Source organism: Grus americana, chromosome 4, assembly GCF_028858705.1.
Source record: "Grus americana isolate bGruAme1 chromosome 4, bGruAme1.mat, whole genome shotgun sequence".
NCBI classification, from domain to species: domain Eukaryota; kingdom Metazoa; phylum Chordata; class Aves; order Gruiformes; family Gruidae; genus Grus; species Grus americana.
Genome location: NC_072855.1, coordinates 81,503,212 through 81,526,453, shown reverse-complemented (window position 1 = coordinate 81,526,453; position 23,242 = coordinate 81,503,212). Strand labels below are relative to the sequence as shown.

Sequence of the window (23,242 nt, the reverse complement as noted above, 5' to 3'; positions counted from 1 at the left end):
AACACCAGGTGGGAATGTTGTCTGCCGTTTCTTAGAGAGCGTTAACCTTACTTGTTTTAGATGAAAGGGCCGGACCCAGTGCGATGAATCTTTAATCTTTGACTTCAGGTACCGAGTAAAATGCGACTCGTTTATTGGGAAGCCGTGTCCTTGGAGTGCGGGGCCGCAGGCGCTCATTTGAGAGTAGAGCTGTTTGCAAAGGTAAGCCCTCCCGCGGTCTGCCTGCCTTCGAGCGCTCAGCTCTCGCACCGGGGAAGTCCTGGCAGGCAGGCCAGCTACCAGGAATAAAAAAACCTGCTGACATCTGTTGTTTGTGAGGGATTATTCCTCCCTTGCCTATTGTCATCCCTTTTTTCTAAGAATATCGGGGCCTGAAGAAACTTGGTGTCTTTACAACCTGAAGAAACTTGCACTCGACGATGAGTGCTTTCACACAAGTTCGCGGGCAGCCGCGGTATTTTGGAGTTTCAGCATTTCCTCAGAGTTTGGTTTTGATTATCGGACGTGACGGTCCCCAAGCACAGACCTCTTGAGAGCAGGGACTTGTTAGGTGTTAGCCTTCAACCTCGTGTCCTAACGTCACCCTTTGTGAAGGGAGGCCGAGGAGAGCCTCCTGCCCTCGGTGGTTTCGACGTTCTTCGCGTTAACGGTTGTGGAGTGATTTGAAGTGTCTGAAGGAAGGATGTGCAGGGGCGTGCACGGCCGCTTTCCTCTGGCAAATATGTTTGAAGTACAGGCTGGAGAGCCTCGGACTGGAGATACTCGCACAGAGACTTAAGCCTCGGTTCAGGAAAAGCCTTAAAAATATGCTGAAGCTCCGGCATGTGGTTAAGCGCATACCGGGGTCTGAGCAGTTTCAGGGCCTTTTGATTGGTTTCAAATGCTTTTTTATTACCGTGGTTCTATCAAGGCTGAAGTATCAAGGCTTATTTCTTGTTCGTGCGTTGGTACTAATGTATTGCGTCAGCATGATTTCCCCCAAGCTGGCAAGATGATGTTGCGAAATGGAGAAACAGCTTTCTAGGAGCTGGTGAGATTTTATCTCGGTGCGTTAGAGTAGCGTTTTGGAGACAAGCACGTGAACCGCTGCCGAGCGTCTGGTGATGGCACGTGGGAAACTCTCGATGAGGTTAATTCCAGCGTCCTAAAGAGGAATGTTATTGGGGACCCGCTGTTGAGCAGGGCTGCTGCGGGAAGGTGATCGGAGCATCTCGACTTCTGGGTGTGAGGGCAGCGAGCGTGTCGTGGGGCACGGCCGCAGCAGACGTACACGTGGGTGCTCTCGGGAGGGACAGGATGCGCGTCGAGGCTGGAAATGGGACCGTGCCGTCGGCCCCAGGGGTCTCTCCCGGTCCAAGCTGGGGGCAGCGTGGGAAGCTGCGCGGTTCCACTGCCCGGGCTGCGGCCGAGCAGACGTCTGGTAACCCTGCGCCTCCCGGGAGCACGAACCACAGGAACGTACGGAACGGCTGGGGAGGGAGAACCAAGTCCCGCCCGCCTGCTGCTCCGTGCGAACGGCAGCAGCGTCCTCGACTGATCTAACGCTCTTCCGTCCGTGCTCCCGCCCCGTTGCGCGCTTCCCGCAGCCCTTACGTCCTCGCCGGGAGCTCCCTTAACCCGCCGTGCCGGTTCTCGCCACGCGCATCTTGGCCGCCCTGCAGATTTGGGAACCGGGCTTGATGGGCTGCAGTCGCCCCTTGGGATAGACCCCAGCGGGACCCTCAGCCTGTCCCCTGTCTGTCCGAGCAGCCTCTGGTCACGGGCAGGCTGGCCATGGACCTCACCCCTGCCACCTCGCTGCGCTCCGAGAGGCCAATACAGGCTTTTCGGACGTAGTTATCCGTAGCAAAGAGGATTTCGCAAAATTCAGAAGCCCCGAAAACTTGGAAAAATGCAGTGCCGTCGTGTCGCTTATTCAGGCCTTCACGCTTCTTGCATAAAACACTGCGGGAAGGCGTACAGAGAAGGGAGGTGGTGGTGGTTGAAGTAAAATGTCACTATAGTGTAAAATAATACAATATAGATCTTCTTCTGTATGTCTTTTGCTTCCTCTTGAAGTTGTCGCTCAAGACAAGCGAGTACTTCATCCTTCCTTTGCGCAGCGTGGCCAAAGGTTATGCAGGTGGTTGCTCAAGCTCCGTTCATTTCTTCTTGTTCGTTTTTATGAGTTTTTCTAACGGGGCAGATTTGGATTAATGATAGGTTTGCCTCACTCCTTAGCCCCTGCGTCTCCTTCTCTGCTCCTCCCTTGCTTCGAACTAATTGTCCTTTCCCACGTGAAACTTCCCTTTTCTTCCAAAGCTCTCATCAAAACTCATTTTTGTGAAACTTAGTCTCTGTCACAGTCTGCCCCGGGAGACGGGCGAATCGCTGCGAGGGCGTTGGCAGGAGGTGATGCGAGCAGGGAGAAGAGCTGCGGCCGTTCCACGTCCCGGCTCAGCTCCTGCCCCTCTCCACCGCCTGCCCTGGTCCTCGGGGAACCTCAGCCCGTCACCAAGGTACGATTAAGCCCAGTTGAAAAGAAATCTCTTCTTTAGAGGTGCAGAGAGAACCTCTTTGCTTCAGCAGGGAGCCGTAGAAACCTGATGTTCGTACCACGGTCTGCCTGCCTGTTCCAGGACGGGGAGTGGGGAAACCTCCGTGCTTTGTACGTACTGGGTGTGCAAAGTAGGGAGTAGTAACAAGGGTTACGCTCAGAGTTTCCACTTGGTTGCGTGCTTTACGTTTTCACGGCTGGTTGAAGCGCTAAGTCCTCCTCTGAAATGATAATTTTCCTACGGGCCGCAGCTCCCTCTCCCTTTGTTCCAAGGATTGCGTGGTCGTAGGAAAAACTGAATAGATATATGGTAGTACTGCTATGGACTTAACGTAGATCACATTCGGCCAAAATATAAGGAGCCGCACAAATATCTTTCATGGCACGGAAATATGCGATCAGCTTGGGCAATAGGTTTTCCAGATGGAAAAAGATGTCATGTACTTTTAAAATGGAGCACAAAAGCAAGAGGCCCGACGGTCTCGCCGACCTGAAGAAATCCCTCCTGCGAGAGCCGTTCTCCTCCGGCACGGAGAGGGATGCGACAGCCCCGTCCGCTGCCGCTTCCCGCTGCAAAAGCTGCCGAGAAGAATCCCGGGTAAGGACAAACTGGAAGCGTGGCCTGATCCGGCTCAATAAATCCAAGGGATGCGGTACATGGCGCATCCCGGCCCACGGTCCCTGTCTGTCCGGCTGAGGATACAGCAGCGACCGGCTCCTGCCACGGCCAAGGGCGAGGGGGTGGCTGGGCAACGTCAGCAGAGGGATGACGGATCTCGTGGGCTTTGGAGCGTGGGTCAGGACCAAGGCAATCCCCTCTGAGAAAGGAGCGTGGACCGGCTTGGGAGGTTTTCTCCTCCTGCTCTCCGTAGCCTTCCCCGGGCTGATTTCTCGGGGGAGAAGAAAGAGCGAGAGCCAGGACTGTAAGCAGGCTCCAGCGAGGAATTTGAAGCCTCCTGTCAAAGTAGCGCGGTTTTCCCCCTCATCGCTTGGATTACAGCAATTCCTCGCTTAAACCCGGGGCCGGGGGGTCCTGCCAAAAGCCGGGGCTGGCGCGGCCAGCGCGGTTCCTCCAGCGCCCAGCCGGGTTTCCCTGCAGCGCCGCTCTCGTACGGACGGGGCGTTAGTCGGGGTGTCTGTACGCGGCACCGCAGCCTTGTGTGAAGGAGTTTTCCAGGGGGTAGACAGTCTCCTATATAAGCTGCCCAGAGATCGAACGCTTTAAGTTCCTTCTTCATTTATGCCGTGGTGTGAGGGATGCTCGATTGGAAAAAAAAAAAGGGGGGGGAAAAACTCCTTTTCTGCTCGCTTCATAACAGCCGACTTCAAAAAAGATGTCTGTTTTAATAGTGCTTGTAGTTAGTTTTGATTGAGAAATGAGCTTTTTCTTACTTTACGGCACACCCATCCGAAGATTAATGTATTTATCAGTTTTTCCACATTATTGTGGAAAATATGTAATATATGCGTATATATGTATATACGTAAAATATGTCTGAACGCATCACTTGATGCTGTGTGCGTGGCTGCAGAGCGGTCCGTCGGCAGTCGGGGCAGAGCCGCAGCGTCTGCGCGCTTCCACGTGCCCCACGCGGGTGTCGGAGGTGGCTCCTGGGCATGTGCGGGTGGATGTGCCTCCGCGGGCGTTTCACAGAGAGAGAAGCCTTTTGCTCCTCAAGGGTGGCGGAGCAGTTAAACTTGAAAATAGCATTTATTAGGTTTTTTTAGTTTATTTAAAAATGTTTTTCACGTGGCATATTTTAAGGAAAAGACGTCGGTGTAAAGGGGTGTATTTTAAGTCCTCGCGGCCCCGTCTGGAGGTGTTGTGTCTTAAAAGGCAGAATGCCCGTGTTCGTATCGCCTTTCTTTGCTTACTCTTCATTTCACTGACGGAGTAGCTCACAGAGGCGAGAAAGCGGTTAAGCTATGAAAGGGATGCTTGTTTATGGCGATGAATATGTGAAAATAAACATCCCTCGTGCGTGGATTTGGACAGGTTTGAGTTTATATTCCAGCAGCGTGTCCCCACAGAACAGTTGTGGTTTTACAGCCCTTCTCGAGCTAATCTTAACGGAAAATAAATTTTGCTAAGCTGCTCCTTTGCCCCTGTACGTAGAGTACACCTACAGTAGCGTTTCTGTGGTATGGCTGCTCTGCGGAGGAGAAAAGAAAAAGTTCGTTGCCCTATTTCCGTATAATCCAACAGAAACATTATCCCTTCCTTTCACCTTCGGCATACCACTGAGCCTGCTCTCGAGCCCAGACTTTTCCAGGCCGTGCAGAGCCCCGGCGGAGCAGAGCGGGTGCAGAACGCTTCCCGGTCCCTGCCGGAGGCGGCGGTGGCGGGGATGGAGCTGGCATCGCTCGGGCTGGCTTTGGTGCCACGTCGGTATCTGATAAAGAGCTCCCAGTACTGAGCGTCCTCCTCCTGGCGCTTGCTTTTCTGAAATAGCCCGCGTGGTGGGTAGCAACACGGTGAAATGCAGTGCTCGTTTCACGGGCGTTTATACCGCAAGCATCACCGCGTAGTAAATGAACTTCTGCTGGCTTTTGTGGTTGGGGAGCCCAGTGAGGTTGCTCTGAGCCGTCCCCTTACTGGAAGAAGTTCCATTCAGCTTTCGGGGGTTTAGCAGCGACTGGCTGTAACATCCCAAACAGACTTTCCGCCTCCTCGGGAGTCGTTTGCAGTCACTCCGTGGCAAAGGCAGCGATGAAGGGCATTGTAGGATGCACCCGTTGACGGTCTTCCCTTGCTGGTGCCACGCCACCACCTTGTACTTTGCAGGACGGAGAGCGGGACGTGGAGGGACCCGTCCTCCGGGGTTAGCTCTTTGGGGGAGCAGCAGCAAGTCAGAGCCTGGCTGGACCTCCACCTCTTTTGCTGCGGTTTTTAACGTGATGGTTCTCGCCTCCCTTCGGCTTAGGGCATCAGAGCAGGCATGCCAGCGAGCAGAGGGACGACTCCGTTCCTCTTTGTGAGAAGTGCTTTGATGCGGCCTTTTCTGGTGACAGAAAAGACTGACAAGGGGCTTCTGGGGCAGTTTTGGTGATGACGTCTAATGGAGATCTCTAGTAGGTCAAAAAGATATTTTGGCCTCTGGGTTTTGCGTCACTTTGTAATTCTGGTCCCTTGCAGCAGTTAGCCTCTGAATTGTTTGCCCTGACCCAGAACTTCATTCAGAGATTGTCTGAGGTTTGTCCCGTTCTTCCGATGGCATTGGACCGAAGAAATGAGCTCCTGAAGTAAAATAGCCTGGGAAATACCCCGCATCGTTGGCATGCTGCCTCCCAGCTCTCTGGAGCTTATTTCTTCAGTCCAGGACAAAACTCAGGACATAGATGGGATGGAATCTGCGCACATTGCTCATGGGCCGTGCCTAGAGATGAGACCGATGGTCAGCCTGGTGCTGTCCTGCACCTCCAGCTCGCTCTGGAGATCGGCTGGGCGCCGGGGCCCAGGACAGAGGGGTTTTAGGGGATGGTGCTGTACAAGGTGCGGGCGTTCCTGCCCTTGTTTGCTTGGCAGGCTGAAAGGATATTTCCCTCTCGGGAGTCCCTTCTGCAGACGGAGCCTCGCAGGATGAAATACGGTTGGAAGGAGTAAGGGAATAGCTGCCAGCAGACTGCTCTTGAGGTTACCCACGCTGTCGGGTTTTGAGGTGGTGGCGGGCTCCTGCCCATCGAACTGTCCCCCCCGGGTCTGCGTCTTTGGCAAGAATCTGTTGGCGCATCCACAAGCAGCTGTATGGAGTACGGCCTTTTCTGGGGAAGGATCTTGCCATCTGAGTACCTTCCCCAAGCGGTCCTGAAGCACTCGGGTTGAGGTCGGATTATTTCCATCCTTGTACCGCGCAAGGAGCTGGGCGGTGCGCCGGCAGCGCAGCAGATGGACAGGAGCAGTAAGAAAAGAAGAGATTAGAAACTAAGACTGCTGGGGAAGCGGCTGCTGGGGGCTGGGGAAAAAAAATAGCTGCCTTTGAATAATATTTCATGTGACTGCAGAAAGCAGAAATTCCAGAACGACCATCTGCCAAGCTTTTTGCCCGATCAAAGAGTCCATCGGAAGCAAACGGCGGGGTGAGCTGTTGCTGCCCCAGGTGATGCAGGTCGTGCAACTGGATTTTTGGAACCGTTAACGCCAAACGGACGGCCAAGCGCTGCTGGCGTGTGCCAGGAGGTACGAGGTCAGCGACGTTGGGGCTAGGGAGGAGAAGGCATGAGCTCAGTTCAGGCGGGTGTCCGAGCAACGTCACGTGATGAAATCCAAGTTGGCTATGAACTCTTCAGAAGAGGAGGACTTGACCTTGGGGGCTTCCTGGGGGCTCTCTGGGACATCCAGCAGGAACAGCCCAAACCGCTTGATTTGGGAACTACCTTAAGAACTACCCCAGATTTGCCAAAATGTTCATGTGCTACATAGCCCCAGGTGGAAAATACCATGCTGAGAAGTCTGCCTAACACCATGACCATCTCTTTTGTCCTGTCTACCTAGACTGGAGGTAATATTTGAAGGTTCATTAAGACACTTCACAGTATGTTGTGAGTTAGGCGAGGTGAGAAGAACAGACGGCTTGAATTTTAAGCTGCGCTGGTTATGCTAATGCTGAGCATGGAGGTGTTTTAATCAGGTCATCTTCTCTAGAAAAAGGGATTTAGGAACAGGCATCTGCAGCAAGTCTGCATGGAAACTTCATAAAACTAAAATGTCTCAGCTTTGCCACAACTTCTGGACTGCTATTTATAGTTTATTTCCGGTTTTGAAAAATTATTCTTTATGACAGAGCATGGGTTTCTGTCTAATTCCCACCTTTAAGCAATGTGTTTAGGGGCTCGAACTGCGATTTGCAGGTGAGTGTAACTCTCCCCAGTGCGCTCCATCTCAAGCGACTAAGCGTGGGAGCAGCACGGGGAGTTCAGCCGCCTGACGCGTGCCGGGAAGCTGAAAACCGGGGATTTACGTGTTGCCCCTCTTCGCAGCTTCTCTGCTTCTGCTGCTTAGTGCTGTCTTCTACTTCATGCGTGCAGATCTACTCCAAAGTCAAGGAGGAGGCTATCTCCTTGGAGTAGCAGCAGTAGTAGTCCCCTAGTTGGCGTGTAGAAGGCAAGCCCGTGCTTGCAGAGGAGGAGAGCTCTGGGTGAGCGTGTCTGAGCGCAGTTCAGCGAGCCCGTCCTTGGTGTCGGCGGTTACGGGACGGTGTGAAACGGCTCGCTGGGACGGGGTGCTGCTCCGGGTCTCTGTCTTGCAGCTGCTGGTGGATCGCGCCTCTTAGTCTTGGGCCCGCGTTTTCACTAAACGGCGCTTTTTAAGGCAGTTTGACAAATAATTTCCTTTCTGGATTTTTGCTTTTTGTTACCAAAGTAGCATATGCTTCTTAAATTTTTATTTTTTTTTATTCCTGGAGGCTCACAGCTAACAGTTTATAAAATAGCCCAAGCTTATTAAAATTACTAAGTACAACCCTTTTTTATAGTTTTAGTAATAAAAACCAGATTGTATAACTTCTGTGGACCCTTGATAACACACATAGCGCACATGAATTGGGCTCTCATTCACGTTCTGCCTTCACGTATCGCATGTGGTAAAGTATGTGTCTCGGTAAAAGAAAGTAAATAGATACTGAAATAGTCAATGTTCTCCAAACTTAATCCTTGTAACCTCTCTCAAAGTTCTTATTGACGGGAGAGTTTGTACTGAATTTGGAACTGCGTTTTGCAGGGCAGAGATACAGAAGCGATATTCAGTAATGCCTTTTTTGATGTTCCCTGTTTATTCAGCGCTGTACTCCTATCTGGAATTTGACCTCGGAGCCGCACGGTCTGAGGTCTGCAAAGGGGGCAAGAAACAAGACTGGACAGAAAACACCGCGCAGGGCTGGGGGAGCAGGGAGAAGCGGAAGGCGGACAGGGCGGGTTTGTGTCTCGTGGGAACTCGTCCTCTGCGTACCGGTTCTCGGCTTTATCGGAGGCTCGCGCTGCAGCTGCAGTCATCGCGCTCTGATTCGGGCACTGAAAGAGTTACGGAAAGAAAAGTTGGTCAGCTCGACCTCCTGACCCCGCGTTTCATCGGGAGTTTCTTGAAATGATGGCTAAAGCTCCAGCGCTGTTGTTCCGGTGAATGGAGTGAAATACTGGCTTTCGCTTCGATTTGAACCTGATGCTTAGCTTTCATAGGCGGCTTCTGCTAACTTCAGTGAGTTTCGTTGACTTGCTTTTGGAAAGCAGCGACCATGGAACAGCAAACTAACTCTCTGACCTCGTAGAAATCGCACTGTCATTTGGCTTTCTTGTTTCATACCTGCCTAAATGGCCAATGCGTGAAACTCCTTTTCCTTTGAGAGATTTTACTGTGGGGTTTTTGCACAGAGATGTAGAACCGATTTAAAATGACGGGCTTGATGTAAATATTACTAGCTTTGGCATCTCAGTGTTTTGAAATGGTGCTTCCTAGCTTTTGATCAACAGACTCGTTCCCTTCAGGGTAAAATACAGCAGTTGGCTGTTTCTGCTCTAACTTGTATCGGAGGAGATGACTGGTTTGCACCCTTAGTTTTGACTGAATTTTCTATTACCTTGGAAGGTCTTTTAGGGAGGGACATCTTTGTTACCTCCCTTGGTGGCGTGCCCATGGCATGGAGCCCTGCGGTGGGCGCAGCAAACCTGACTCGCGTGCTCTTTACAGCAGGAATTAGCAAACCCTGTCAGTCGAGACCTGTGGAAATGGACTTTAGTAAGCTTGAGCCAAGCTGTCCGGTGTCGTCTAGTTTCTCAGGAGCATGTGAGTTGCCACGCTTGGTAGTCTAGAGTCATATCATTAGTCTTCTCTGCAGTTTGTGACAGTGACCTACAGAAGCAGCTCCGTGGGGAGAGAAACTACAGCCCGGTGCGGAGGGAGCAGCCCTCAGCTAAATCCCCGCTTGCCTCTAAACTCAGTGAGGATGACGCATCTTTATAAATACTTCATAAATACGGCGGCGTCAGGAGGAGGCTCAGGGTCTCCTGAAGTTCCTTCCTCCCGGCATCGCTCCTGATTGGCCCCGGCCGTACGTCAGGACCTGGGGTACCCGGTGCCCCATAAACTCGGGAGAGTTGCTGTCAGCGTTGGAGCCCTTCAGAATCAAAGAATCGTAGGGCCGTTTGGGTTGGAGCAGGCCTTTACGATGGTTACATCCAACGGTTCACCCAGCACTGCCAAGCCCACCACTAAACCACGGCCCTGAGCCCCACATCTGCGCGTCTTCTGAATGGGGCTGTCTTCCTCGGCGTGGAACGCTCTGTGGCGTGCAGCGCGTTCGGGTACCGCAGCATCGCTTAACGCAGCAATTGGTGTTACTCGATGTCCGGAACGTCTTTTTGTAACCGGCGATGGTTCTGCGGCGTCGTTCCTGGCCGCCGTGTACGGGCAGCAGGTAGATAACCGCCGCTTTTCTGCGCCACGACAGACACGGTGCTGCTGAGCTCAGGCGTCCCTTTGCCATCCTCCCGGTCACGAGCCGTTGGTATTCCGGGATTATTTTACTTGCTTTGTAGTCTCGGAGTATTCAGCACTTGATTTGAAGTTGTTATTTTTCCTTCTTTGAAAGCCATCAAATCTCCTTGCTTTTTGTTTTCCTTTGCACTTTTCAGAGGAAGCCGTGACTCTCGCGTAATCCCAGGGCTCCAGGAGCTGTGAAAACACCGGTTGCACCGCAAGAACCGCCAGCCCCGCGCACGCACGCAGGTTTCCCTGTGGCAAAGGGCCTGAGCGCCCCTTCGCGCGCACCCGCTGCCGGCCCCTTCCACGGACTGAGTTTTGCCGTTGCCCGTGCCGTCTCACCATGAGTAGTTACTAGCGTAGAGCTTCCGCGAGCGCCGCAAAGACAAAACTTGTACTCGGTAAATATTTCTGCGGAGACACGCTGGGCTCAGGGAGATACTGGACTGCACTGAGCGTGTTCCACGCATGCTTCTCAGTTTTTCATAACTGATATTTTAAAACCACAATTCCTTCTTTAAGGACAAAGCACTTGGCGTGCCAGTTTTGCGCGGCAGTCTGCCGTTAAAGTGAATCTGTGTAGGTTTTCCAAGAACAAAAAATAGAGACCCGTTTTTCCACATAAAATCAAAGTTTGTTTTTCCTTTTCGCTTTCATGTAACTCTTAAGGGGTTCCATTGATTTTTCTTAGACTTTCTGAAAGGGGAAAAAAGAAACCCAACGTTTGGATTAAAACCAAGCATGAGAAATTTCAGCATAAAGGAATTTTCTTATGCGTGTTTATAGGGGAGGCTCAAAAGCTTGGTTTCAGTCCTGCGCAATGACCCGGTAGTATGTTGCCATTTTCTTTTCTTCTGTGCAAAATCCTCAGAACTTTGGTTAGTTTGGTGGCTCTTCTTTTGCTCCTTGGAGCGGTGCATCTGTTGGTGTATTGAGAGGGCTTCGGTTCCTTGAGGAGCAAGCAGAAATCCTGGGCAGGGATTCCGCTCTCGCGTGGGATCCGGAGATGAACAAGGGCTAGTTTTAACTAGTTTTAACTTTAAGTATTGTACTTTTTAAATGCGGTTGCAGATTTCCGCAGGAACATCACTCCCTTTTTATTATCCAGCGTGGAGTCCTGTTTGTTTCTGGGTTTTGCGAGGCGATTCTCGCGCGAGGGCTGCGTGGTTGCGCCGGGTGGCGGGGTTTGGAGGGATGTCCGTCTCGGTTCAAGCCTGCTCCTTCTGCTCTGCTTTAGGTTTGTCGTGGCGCTGGCCACTGATTAAAGACCTCGTTTTTGAAGAGGCGCGTGAAAGACGCTGCCTATTTCCGATGCGAATTCATATAGTTTAATTCTCTATTCTCTCTTTTTATTTATTTCATCTTTTAGCGTATTAACGGACCGTTCAGAGATCATGATCCCTTCCCCGTGTCCTTAGTTCTCACTGTTCCGCTGCCTTGCAGAGCGGTCGGTTGTGCGTGGCTTCGGACCAGGTTCCTTGTCACAGGCAGTGTAGCGGCAGGTTAGTAATCTCACAGCCATGGTGTTAGTATTCGGGTTATGCTGAGTGTGCTAGATGCGTGTAAAACGAAGAACATGCTTGTATTTAAACCGAGTTTCTGAGGCACAGGAAGAACTCCCCTGAGTTAAGGCAACGAGGGTATTGTTTCTGGTCAGCTTGACGTTCGGTATTTTAGTATGAGTGTATCTTAGCTTCTTATTCCTAAATTGTGTCCGTAGTTTGGAAGAGGATATTAAACATTCCTATGTTTTCATCCTGTTTCTGAATCTCCATCCTGGTATTCAGTTGAATAAATAATGTTTTTCTTTGTAGCTGCAGATCTTTTTTTGTTTTAAAAATCTGGTATTAGATGATTAGTCACAAAACTTGCGCTGTGTGAATAATTCAGCTGGCTGCGAAACCTCGGCAATGTGTACTGTTCGAATATTTAGTTCGATTCAGAAGTGGTTTTAAGGTTTTTAAATAAATGCTATCTCACTCTTAGCACTTACTTAGTAAGAAAAATCATAACGCTGCTCTGTAGTCTTCAAGAATTGAGACTGAAATGATTCAGGAGCTCTTGCTTTAATTCTGAAATGCGTTGCCAGGAGTTCTGCAACAGATAGAACATATGATATAACGTGGATTTTATATTGCTTAGATCTTCCAAAGAGGAAAAAGGAGCTGTTGAATTCCTGCTTGCTGTGCTAGAAATAACTCAGAGGGTGCCGGTGCCGAAGGAGCCGGCCGGTGCGGATGTTTTGCCTCAAAGCCGCAGCGTCTGCCCAGAGCCCCGGACGCTCGGAGGGTCCCTGGGGGCCGGGGGCCGCCCGTGGGGAGAGCGAGTTCCCTCTGCAAACCTCCTCTCTCCCGCTGCAGGCACCCAGCGACCGTATCAACAACATCTGCTTCTCCAAACGCGCGCAGCGCTGCCATATTACTTTTTTCCAGCATTCTTCTAACGCGTAGTATTTTTCTGTGTGCCAAGTATGTCGAGGCCATAAATACTTTAACATGCAGAAGATGTGCGGCGGGAGAAGTATGTCCTCTTGGCCGGCTTCTCCCCTTCCCCGCCGGCCCTGCGAGACGGACCGCGGCGGGGGCCGGGCTCCCCTCCCGGGACGGAGAAGCAGCCGCTGCGCCACGTGCCGCCCGCCCCGCATCCCCGGGCGCAGCCCCTGCCGTCGCAGGGCTTGGGAACCCTCCTTGGCCTCTGGTGCCGTGCTCCCGGACTCACAAACGGCCGCTGAGACGGCTTGGGTGAGGGTGCGCCTGGGTCTGCTCCCTGCTTGGCGTGGCGTCGGCAGAATCTGGCGCCTCGTGCTTTGGGCCGCACCAGCAAGTGCGCGAGGGAAGGGCCTCTGACCTCCCTCCTTGCGTTTTTGGCGAGGTTAAGATTTGCAATTTTGCGTAATTGCTTGGAATTTGGAATGAATGCCGTTTATGGTCGCTTTGGTGAGCTTGCTAAGCGCGGCTGTGCATCCGTGCTGCGGGCTTCTAACTCTCTGCGGCTGTTTGCCCGCCTGGCTCCAGGTCTTTGCTTGTCCATTTAATTTTCTGCCACTGTTACTATTTGTTTTTAAGCCTACTCAAGCTGTGGAAGGCTCCCGTTTCTGGGGGAGCCCTGGAGTTCCCCAGGCTCCGTCGCAGTGAGGAACGGCAGTCCCGGGAGCTGCCTCCATCACCGGGGTCGGTCCTGCAGGCAGGGCAGAGCGGTGGCCTGCACCTTTCCCCTGGGGCGGACTTCCCTCTCTGCGTTTTTACTGAGGTTAAGAGAAAATCTGTAATTTTGCGTAATTGCTTGGAATTTGAAAGGAATGCCGTTTATGGTCGCTTTGGTAAGCTTGCCATATGGATATCAAAGCTTGTCCGCACTTTACATAATTTTGAAATCATCTGTAGCCGCTTTTATCAGATGGGTACTGTATGTTGTACACGACGTTGTGATAAAATAATACAGATCAACGAGTCTCAATTACTTGGAAGTGTCGTAAATAGAAGAAAATGGGTAATACTCCATTGCTTTTGATTAATCCTTATATACATTGACCTATGCGAGTTAGGGAAGCTGTAACTACAGAAAGTGGAATAAATGGGAAAGGAGCAAAAAGTAGGTAAGCGTTACCGATATCTCACCAGCATTACGAGCTGAAGGGGAAATCTTCCCCGGTTTGCCGGGTGTGTGTTGTGTACGCGGAACGGGACTCATCCGTACGAGTGAGGGTACTGGACTCCATCTGTCCAAGGAATCTCACTGAATTGAGATTTCTGACATGTGCTGTGGGGTGTTACGCGGACGGCTGAGCTAACGGGTTTGGTTTGGTACAGAGCGCTAATATTGTGGGTACTGCCTGCAAACCGGTGCTTTGGGAAGCTCGAAGGGGAGACGCTTCATCTGCCCAGTCTCTTCTCTAGCAGGAAGGTGTACCTGTGCTGTCAGAAAGGTTTCTATAGGCATGCTGTCACACAGATGACGGACCTGCTTTAGCATGAGCGTGATACGTGTGCATCCGTGCCAGCTCGCAGGTGGAGCCACAGGACCACCCAAATGCGCTTCTGGTTGCCGGCTCGGGTTAGCGTAGACTGTACGCCGATATTCCTTTTTTATCACTGTTACCGCTTTGTTCCTGTGATCAGTTCTCTGCTACGGTTTGGCTCCTGTTCCCCGCGGGTGTCCGGAGGTGGCTGCGCAGGTCAGCGATACGCGGCTATTCCAGCGAGGCGGTGGCCTGATTCGCAGTCAGAGTCCTTCAGGTTGGAAAAGACCTTTAGGATCGTGGAGTCCAACCGTTAACCTAACACCGCCAAGTCCACCACTAAATCCCTTTTTTGTTCACGTATCTCCCTAAGTCTCTCAAAAACGTGGTGCTGCCCAGGCTGTCTCCATGCTGGGGGGTCTGGGTCCCTGCCCGCGGAGCAAGGGGTGCAGGCAGGGCTCCCCGTCATCTCGCCCGCCCAATCCCCGAGACCCGTTTGCAGCAGAGGCTGAAGGAAGACGCCGTCCGCGTACTGCGAGGCGACAGCCTGCCCTCGTAACGCTGAGCTGCCGTGACGTAACGCCGCGGGGCATTTTGTTGGCGCTTGTACCTCAGTAGAGGCACGCGTGCTCGGCGCGTGGAGGAGTTCTGGAGAATAACGCTCCGGCTGATAGTCCTGAACTCAAGAGGGGCATCGAGGGGCAAACTCTCCAACTTCAGAAGTTTCTAGAATATTTTTGCAGAAGAAACCCAGAGAATCAGTTGATTCTTGACAAAATATGGATCTCCCGTGGCATGGGAAATGATACCTGCCCAGTGGATTGAAGGTTCCAGCCTGGAGCTACGCTTGTAGGAAACTTATCATCAGTTCCCACCCAGTGTAGCTCTGTTTTGGTGGAGGCAGGCAAAGGGAAATGTGCTGCAGGCAAAGCATCCTTCTTGGCTTTTATTTTTCTTCCAATAAATCAAGCAGTGTTCGGTGCGGCTCCAAAAAGTTTTCGTCTTTGGATTAAAAAAGCGAGCGGCAGGTAGCCGTGACGCAGGTTTTGCACAGTCATTGAGCTGAACACACCTTAAACTAACAGAGAGGGTGAAAGGTAGTAGTGTTTTGGGGCTGAATCTGTGTTTTTAGACGAGGCAGCACCTTTTTTATAAAAGCATGTTTATATCGACTCCTTAAGAAGTTTAGACTGGAGGGCTGTCTCCAGAAACTGCCCCCCTCCCCTTTTGCCGAGTCCCATATGTTTGTCTTGGCAGGGCGCAGTGTCTGCTTGGCCGGCGCTGGGATATTAAATTGAGGGAACACAGAGCTCTTGATGCTTTTCAATAGGGCTTCTATTTAGTTAGCGGCGGGATAGAGCTGTCAGCCACCTGTGATTGTCCGACGGGGAAAAAGGGAGAAGTAAGAGGGCTGGGGGGAGAGCCCTGGAAACGTTTCCCAGTTTCAGCCGTAGCGTGGCCAGAAGAACGCGTTTTCTGGGAGGTGCCGGCTTTGTGTTGCTTTCACCGCCGAGTCCTTTCGCTGCGGTTCTGGCTCGGTCGGCGGCGGTGGTTGGTGAAATAAATGATGATGCTAGCTGAAACTGCTCGGATCAGCGCGAGCGACTTTCGGATTTGAACTTATCACGCGTGGAGAACCTTTTATGAGATTTCGTTGTGAGCCGAACAAGCCGTTTGTGGCCCCAAGTGAGAGTAGATTCAGGTGTCCCACTTGGGACACTGTGCCCAGTCCTGCATTTCATTGTTAAGGCACGTGCGGCGATTGATTCATTTAGTCCTGCGTAGCTCTTGGGAGTCCGTCTGGGGTACTCTTAGAAAACGCTGGTGGAGTGAAGTGGACTTGGCTGTCGCGGTGTCCCTCTTGGGGACCTGTGCGGGTCTCCGTGAGGGAGAGCGATGCTCAGCCGCTCTCAGTCACATGAAGCCCCCTTCTGCCCCCACCACAGGCTTTGAAGAATGGAAGGGAAAAAAACCACCACCAACAAACCAAGATTTGGAGACATCTCCAGGAGGAGGGGAGTAATTCCTTTGCATTTTTGCAAGTTTGGACAATACGTCACCGCTTGTCTTGATCCTCTCTGACTTGCTGCTGCCAGTGTCCTCCTCCTCCTCTTCTTTTCCTGCGGAGCGAGCCTGTCTGAGGCCTCGGTTGTCTGCGCTGTTCCACCTGGGGAAGCCTCCCGGGTTTGGAGCAGACGGCAATTGCACCAGGCACGGCAGGAGGGCTGAGACATCGCGCTGACCAATGGATAGCAGCCTGAGAGGCCCTGTCTTTTGTCACATAAAGCCAGAGATCCCTTCCCTGTTTCTAAGGACAGACGTCAAGATGGTGGAGGAACCTCTTTCTAAGCGGGCTTGCTTCCTCTTTGAATACGAGCTGCAGTCCGTCGTAGCTGTCACGCGCTGACGGAACGGCGAAGTGTGTGATTTCACAGACCTCGGTGTGTTTGGGCCCTGCTCGCCGTACCTCGGTCGTTGCAGCGCCTTTGCTCGCACTCGGAGGACGGTTGACCTCACGAGCCGCGGGCTCTGAAGTCTTACCGTGCGTCTTGCAGACAGAACTCGTCGCCGTGTTTGCCCGTGTCGGTTGCCGTCGTTGCACTTAGATCTTATTCTTGCAGGCAGGCAGATTGGTCCTCCTGAGCACAGTCTGTGCCCTAAAGCAGGGGGGCTGTCTCCTGCAGGCAGTTTTCCCTTTCCCCGCTGAATTCTTGGCTGCCCTTGGACTGGAAAGAACTGTCTGGCTCTGTCACGCCTGCCTGCTCCCGCACGGTGTCCTCTCGTTTCTGCTTCCCTCCTGGGTAGCGTCCCACTGCGTCGCCCGTTTGTATTACTCCGCATTCGCACCTCTGTGCTACCCAAGGGCCCCAAGCTGGAACTTCCTTCAGAGGGAAGGTGATTTTTGCATCCTCGGATCCCCGTGCGTATCGCTGATTGTTTTCTTGCTGGTTTCTCCCCAGGGACTGTCCCTGCAGCCTGACCTCATGCAGACAACCTCCTGCTGCTGAGCAAACTCCAGCCTGCTTATTAGTCTGCTGCTTCTATTATTGACAGCCTACTCCATGCAGAGCCTTGAATGCGATATTAAATTTCAATTTTTTAAGCTTTTAATCTCCCCTGTTTCCAATGTTCCCAGTAAAGACGGAGGACGTGGTATTTCGGACTTACTCGCCGTGTTACAGAAGGGTGTGCCTATCCCAAGCCAGACACGAGGTGCCGGTCGTACAGATGAAGACTCCGTGCAGGGCGATGCAGTGAAGCTCTGTTGACGATGTATCCCTCGCGGTGCCGTGTAATCAGTTATCGGTCGGATGACTGACGTTTTTTAGATGGTCACGTCCCGTGCCTCGGCCGCGGATAAAGCAGGTCTGTCACGGGTGTTCAGGCGGAGCGCTCAGCCTTTGGCTGAAGCCTGGGGAATGGTTCGTGGCAAGCAAGCCACGTCAAAAAGGTGCGGCTTTCCCCTTAGGGTCCTCTGAAGGACTCGAGCTCCTTTATCGCGTGTAGCGCGAAGGCTCCGCGTCTTCATCGACGCGTAGAGAGCAGGCGTGGTGCCAGAAACAGTTTATCCTTGCGGTGGACATTCTAGGATGGGATCTCATTTCTGTCTCACCTAAGTAAGAAAGGAAGAGAGTTTAAAAAAGACCAAAAGCAATCACCAAAAAACCCCCCAAAACTCGAGAGAGAGGGAGAAACCTGCTGCGAGCAGCCTACAAAACCAAAACCAGCTTGGAACAGAAGTGCTCCGAGTCTTTACACATCATCCCGTGCCGGCCACAGCAGTTGGGGAGCAGCCGTGTCACAGTCTGCAAATACTTCGATGTTATCTTTCTGATTTGCTTAAAGCAGCCTTCCACGTTCAGTTCTCTCACCGTTCAAAGCCGGCTTAGGAGAAATAGCTGCTAATTAACGCCTCAGTTCCCCAGAGTATCATGTCGGTGTTTTAAAAACGATTTCTGTGTAGTACAAGGACACTAAGGACGGTTTAAAAACATAATTTATGTTATTACCTTCTCTGTGGTAGATGGATTATGTTGTAGAAAAATGCAGGCTGTTCAAAATACAGATACCAGCTGAAATGGAATATTGTGAAGCTAAGTGCATACATAGATGAAAATAATAGCAAAGCCACAAAAACACTGGGATGAGAGCATTTTCACTGAAAATAAGAGAAGCCGTGGCTGCCCCTGGCTCCCTGGCAGTGTTCAAGGCCAGGTTGGATGGGGCTTTGGGCAGCCTGGGCTGGTGGAGGGTGTCCCTGCCCGTGGGGTCCCTTCCCACCCAAACCAGTCTGGGCTTCCGTGGGTCACGCTGGTCACCCCTCTGTAGTCGTGCCGAGTTCTTTTCTAGCCTTGGTGTACAGACACAGCTGGTCTCACCCGGCAGCGTGCGGTTCGCGTGGTTCGTACCAGCGTGTACCACGGGGACGGGTACCCGACCGCGCTCGATGTCGTGACACACGGGTCATGACGACAGCGGCTGGCCGTGAGCGGCTCACGGAGCGCGGCGAGAGGCGGGAGGGAGCAGGTACCGACAGGACAGGAGGTGGGAAGAGTAAGACAAGGTGATGAGTACAGGAGATAGTAGTCTCAGCACTTGAGAAATCTAACTTTTGTCAAGCTTTTTTCATAGGTGATTAGGCAAGCGAGCGTTTTGTAGAGAGTTGCATGAGAAAAAGCAGGTTTCGTGTCTGGGGGCACCACGTCCAGGCTGTCAGGACAGAAAGAAGGAAAAAACCAGAACTTGGACTAGAGGAGGGCACTGGAGACCAGCGTTGACCAGCGTTGCATGGCGCATGAGATGGTAGCTGGGATGGGGATATTCTGTCACAGGTATGATTTGTAAAGCAAAGGCGCTGCAGACTTCAGCAAGCCACGGCGTTTCCTGCTCGGTGGCGAGCGTCAGCGCCCGGCTTGGTAATGGCGGAGCGTGGCTGCTGCCCCGCTGAACAAAGCCCTTCGCTTGCCGGCGTCTGAGGGTGGCCTTTCCAAACACACCTGAGAATTAAATGGCTCGCCCTTATTGCAAACCACTAGAAATGGGGCGTTTAACTTCCTAAAATACTTCTGAAAATCCCACCCGTGACGTTTACGCTGCTGCTGCAGGTAAATGTGCCCATTCTTCAGGGTCAGCGCGCAGTTCTGTGCCGCGCGCTCTGAATGAGCGGTTCTTTCCTCCCCTGCACCTAATACCCCGTGCATATTTATACGGAATCGTGTTCCCCCTTAAACGCTGTTGATTTTGGCTCAGTAAGTGATTCCTTAGTTTAACCTGCCCTTGTAGGTTATTTTCTCAAGGCTTTATATTGTTTGTAATTCCCTTATTATTGTCTGCGTCTTTTTGCATTTGGGGGGGAAAAAAAAGGTGGGGGGGGGGCATTTTTCCAGGCTTTGCTTTATCGGTGGATTTTCCAGTCAACAATGCACCGTTTGCTGTCCTCCGGGACGTCCTCCTAGGTGGGCTGCCTGTGCCAGGCGAGATTTGGCCGTGCTCCCAGGTACCTTGTCTTCCCGACGGAGGCAGGGCTGGCTCCTGCAGCGCTTGAATTCGGCGGGGAGGTTTTCCCTCGGTTTGCTGCGCACCGTTACTGCCGGATGGAGGGGGACGAAGGGAGCTGCGTTAGTGGTCGGGAGTCATTTCAAGGCACCCAGCGACGTCGGGCAGCAAGGCGGGGGCACGCGCGGTGCGGGACAGGTTTCGCCTCTGGCACCCCGCGGGGAGGGGAATTTGCCGCCCGTTGGAAAACGGGAGAAGTGAGTCTGCGGGAAAGCCGAGAGGTGAACCCGCTTTCCCCGAGCCTCGGCCAGGGCTGGGATGGGGCTGCGAACGGGCGGGTTCCAGCCGCCGGGCCACAAAGGCTTCTCGTTGCTTTGGGGAGTCGCGTCGCGTTCCCCTTGTCCCATTTGAAGAATCACGAGGACAGTTGTAGATAAACTTCGCAGAAGCGCAGATTTCAAACTGCGTCTTTCGGTTGATGGAAATGTTGAACGTTGTTAATTTATGAGGAAAAGCAGTAAAATTAATGGCATTCCAAGATTTCAGACTATGCTTTCCTGTATTGCTCCATAAATGTGCTTTTGTGGAAAAAAAATATTTCCACTACATACTTCTTTCTTGAAAATCCACCGCAGTCTTCTCTCCAAGCGAGCCTTGAAAAATATCTGCTCTGAACACCTGCTGGCTGGCGGGGGAGAAAACACTGGGTCGACGGTGGAGTTCACAGCGAAGATTCACTTAGAAAAACAATTCCCGCTTATGCCCCTCTTTCTCCATTCACTTGGAAAACTTCAAGCTCATTTTATTGAGGAAACTTTGGGAAGAAAAAAGTCAGAACGGAAAGCAAGCTGGATTCTGTGTTCATGTTTGCCTGTAGGCTGTTAAAATGGACCAAAACTGTCCCTGTTAACTCTAATAAAATAATAAAAGGGGAAAAAAATTCTACATTTATAAAGAATTGTTTGCCGTCATTTGCCACAAGCTGTGTGAGATAACGCCACAGTAGTGATTTTAACTCCTCCGTACTGAGTGTCAGACAGAGCACGTGAGTATTTGTGCTCTGCTGCACGGTGAAGCAAAGCAAGGGCGAGCATCTCGGAAGCATGGGCAAATTAATTATTCAAAAGCACGTGAAAGGGATTCAGCGTCCACACAGGCGATACAAAGTCATCCCCGCAAATGAAGCAACGAGAAGGCGGCGGCGGAAGGGTGAGGAAGAGGTTTGTCCTTCATCGGGTTTGGACCCAGGACTGCGGAGCCGGGAGCGCCCGGTCGGTCTCGGCTGTAATTCTCCTCTCCTCTCCCGGGACTCGGGGACACCGTTCTTCCCAGAAACGCGTCGCCGCGTGCGGAAAGGGGTCTGTGCGCGCAGTTGGGCAGCGCAGAGGTTTAATTCAGGAGGTGAGGTCGCTGCTGTCGCGCTGGGGCTGCGGGAGACGCCGCTCTCCAGGAACGCTGCGTCGGGCAGCGCCGGTAGCAAAGGCAGCCCTCGGGCTCCGCTGGCAAATGTTGCGGAGAAGTGGCGTCAGGTTGGTTCAGGATGATGGGCGCGAGTCCCCTCAGCGCGGTTCAGATCCGCTGAAATCGGGGGGATCAGCCGCTACCGTGAAGATGACCAAAAGGTAGAGACACACCTTAGGTCTGCATAAATCATCATCCCTAAAAGCTGTTGTAAAGGCAGGAGAAGGTGGGAATGGGAGAGGGCCTGACGGAGGAGGGACCCAGCCTGGGGAAGGGCCAGGGCCCGATCCTGCGGGCGATGTGCCGGGCTGTGGCTGCCGGGGACGAGCCGGGCGCTTGGCCGGCGCCGCTCGGCTCTGCCCGCCGCATCTGCGGGGACGGGGCACCCCGAACCCCCGCCTCCCATCCCGCGGGTCACACCTCGGTTCTCCCTTGTGAACGGCGCGATTAGGTGAAATGGGACATTTGCTCTGGGCACGGTTCCTCTGAGTGAGTAATTAGGCTTTGCAAATAGCCGCAGCTTCTGTCTCGCGTTGGTACGGCCGGGCTGTCGGCGCCGGTGGAGTTGGGAGGCTTCTGAGGAGCAGACGACGAGTTGTGGCTTGGGGGGGTGGAATGCGTTAGGTCTGTCAGAGAGTTTTAGGGAGAGTTGTGCAAATGGAAACTGCTCTTGATGCTCGCGGATTATTCTTATATTCCTTTTGCAGCAGGGCACACCCATTCTCAAAAATATAATTGTGGCTTTTTCTTTGTGGATTTAGCACAGACGAGCAAAAGCATACACGTTGGAGCTGGAAAGCGAAGCCGAGCTTCGGGTTTGCACCGAGCGCCGCTTTTGGATAGAACTGCTTTCGACTCACAGGCAACAGCTTCTTAGAAAACGGGTTATTTACAAAATAATCTTTATGCCAAGACAAGGTCTCCTACATCAGTAACGTAGCAACCGTAGGTACGAAACATGGTTTTGCTCGGAAAAATGGCAAGCAACTAAGCCATTAACATGCAAAGGGAACTTGTTAATTCCCAGCCTAATTACGGCTACTAGCCACATGAAAAACTGACTTGTGACGCTAACCTGAGTTATTCGACCAAAACTCTCACTTATTACTGCTACTCACGGAATGAAAACAAAGGAAGAATGTAGTGTTTTGCTTTATGTACTTTAGCCAATATTTGAAGAAATTCATTAACTGATAATTGGAGTGTAGATGTAAGAAAACACACAGAGCCTGGAAAGCTTGTGGTGAAGCGTACTGTTTGTGACATTTTGAGTGTTTTTATTAAAATACTAACTGTTACACTCTGTCATGTACCTTCACAAGTCTGTCTACTTGTATTTGACAAATTATCTAAGCTTGGACCATGAGAATCTCCATTTGTTGCAAAAAAAAACCCCAAACCTGCGTAGCGTTGCCATAGATAGGTTTGCTGGCATTCCGAGCTGGAGCGTAGGATTGGAACCGCAGCTCCTCCTGGAGCAGGTTGCGGATCCATCAGGACCGTGCTCTTTGGGTTCGTGTTGTGGTGGCGTTCGTGCTGCGGGTGCCTCTGGCTGCAGTCGAAGCCGTAACTGCAATTCCTGCCTGACGCGGAGTGAAATCTGCAGTTACACCCTTACGGTAACGGAGCTCTCGTGTAGGGGTTTCTGCGGTTCATGGCAAAAACCGACGCGCCGCTGGGCTGATGGCGAGCAAGTGGCAGCTGGAACTGGAGGCATGTACTATATTATATTGTACTATATTTATTATATTATATTATATTCACGTACGAGGCCTCAGCTCACGTGTGGAGCGGATGCAGGCAGGACGAGAACGGGAGGTTTCGCACGCCTTGGGGTTTAGCTGGGCAGAGCTCGCGCCTCAACTCGAGAGCAAAAAGTTTGCAGGAGTTTTTCCGTAGGTGGGCTGTGGGGCATTTGCTCAGACATCCCGGCCAACGTGGCCACTATTTTCAAATATTCTGTATGCGTTTCTCCCCTACATCATGTTCTTGCTTTCGCTGGCCGGGCTGGAAGAAGTTTACTCTTGCTGCGCTTAGATATAAGCAGGGGTTTAAGTGGCTGTTTCCTTGAGTGTATTGCCAGATTTCCTTCACCATTATTTACTGAGATTTATCTTCAAGTGCCAGCAAAGAAATTTTTCCTCTTGAGCGTGAGTCTCTTCCTTTAAACTGGACTTAGGCAGGTATGATTTACTCCAGTGAGTTTAATTGTGGTAATCGCCAGCATAAATCTGCCTGGTCTGCACACCCGACCTGCAGCTTTTACCGGCAGAAGAGATGCAGAGAAAGGGGCTTGAAGAATTGTCAGCAGCTACAGGGT

The 23,242-nt window shown here is 52.0% G+C and overlaps 1 protein-coding gene across 4 annotated transcripts in view; it reads left to right on the top strand.

The window, feature by feature from the left end:
* ADAMTS3 (ADAM metallopeptidase with thrombospondin type 1 motif 3) overlaps positions 1 to 23,242 on the top strand; it is a 109,376-nt gene that overhangs the window by 14,095 nt on the left and 72,039 nt on the right. The window lies entirely within an intron of this gene.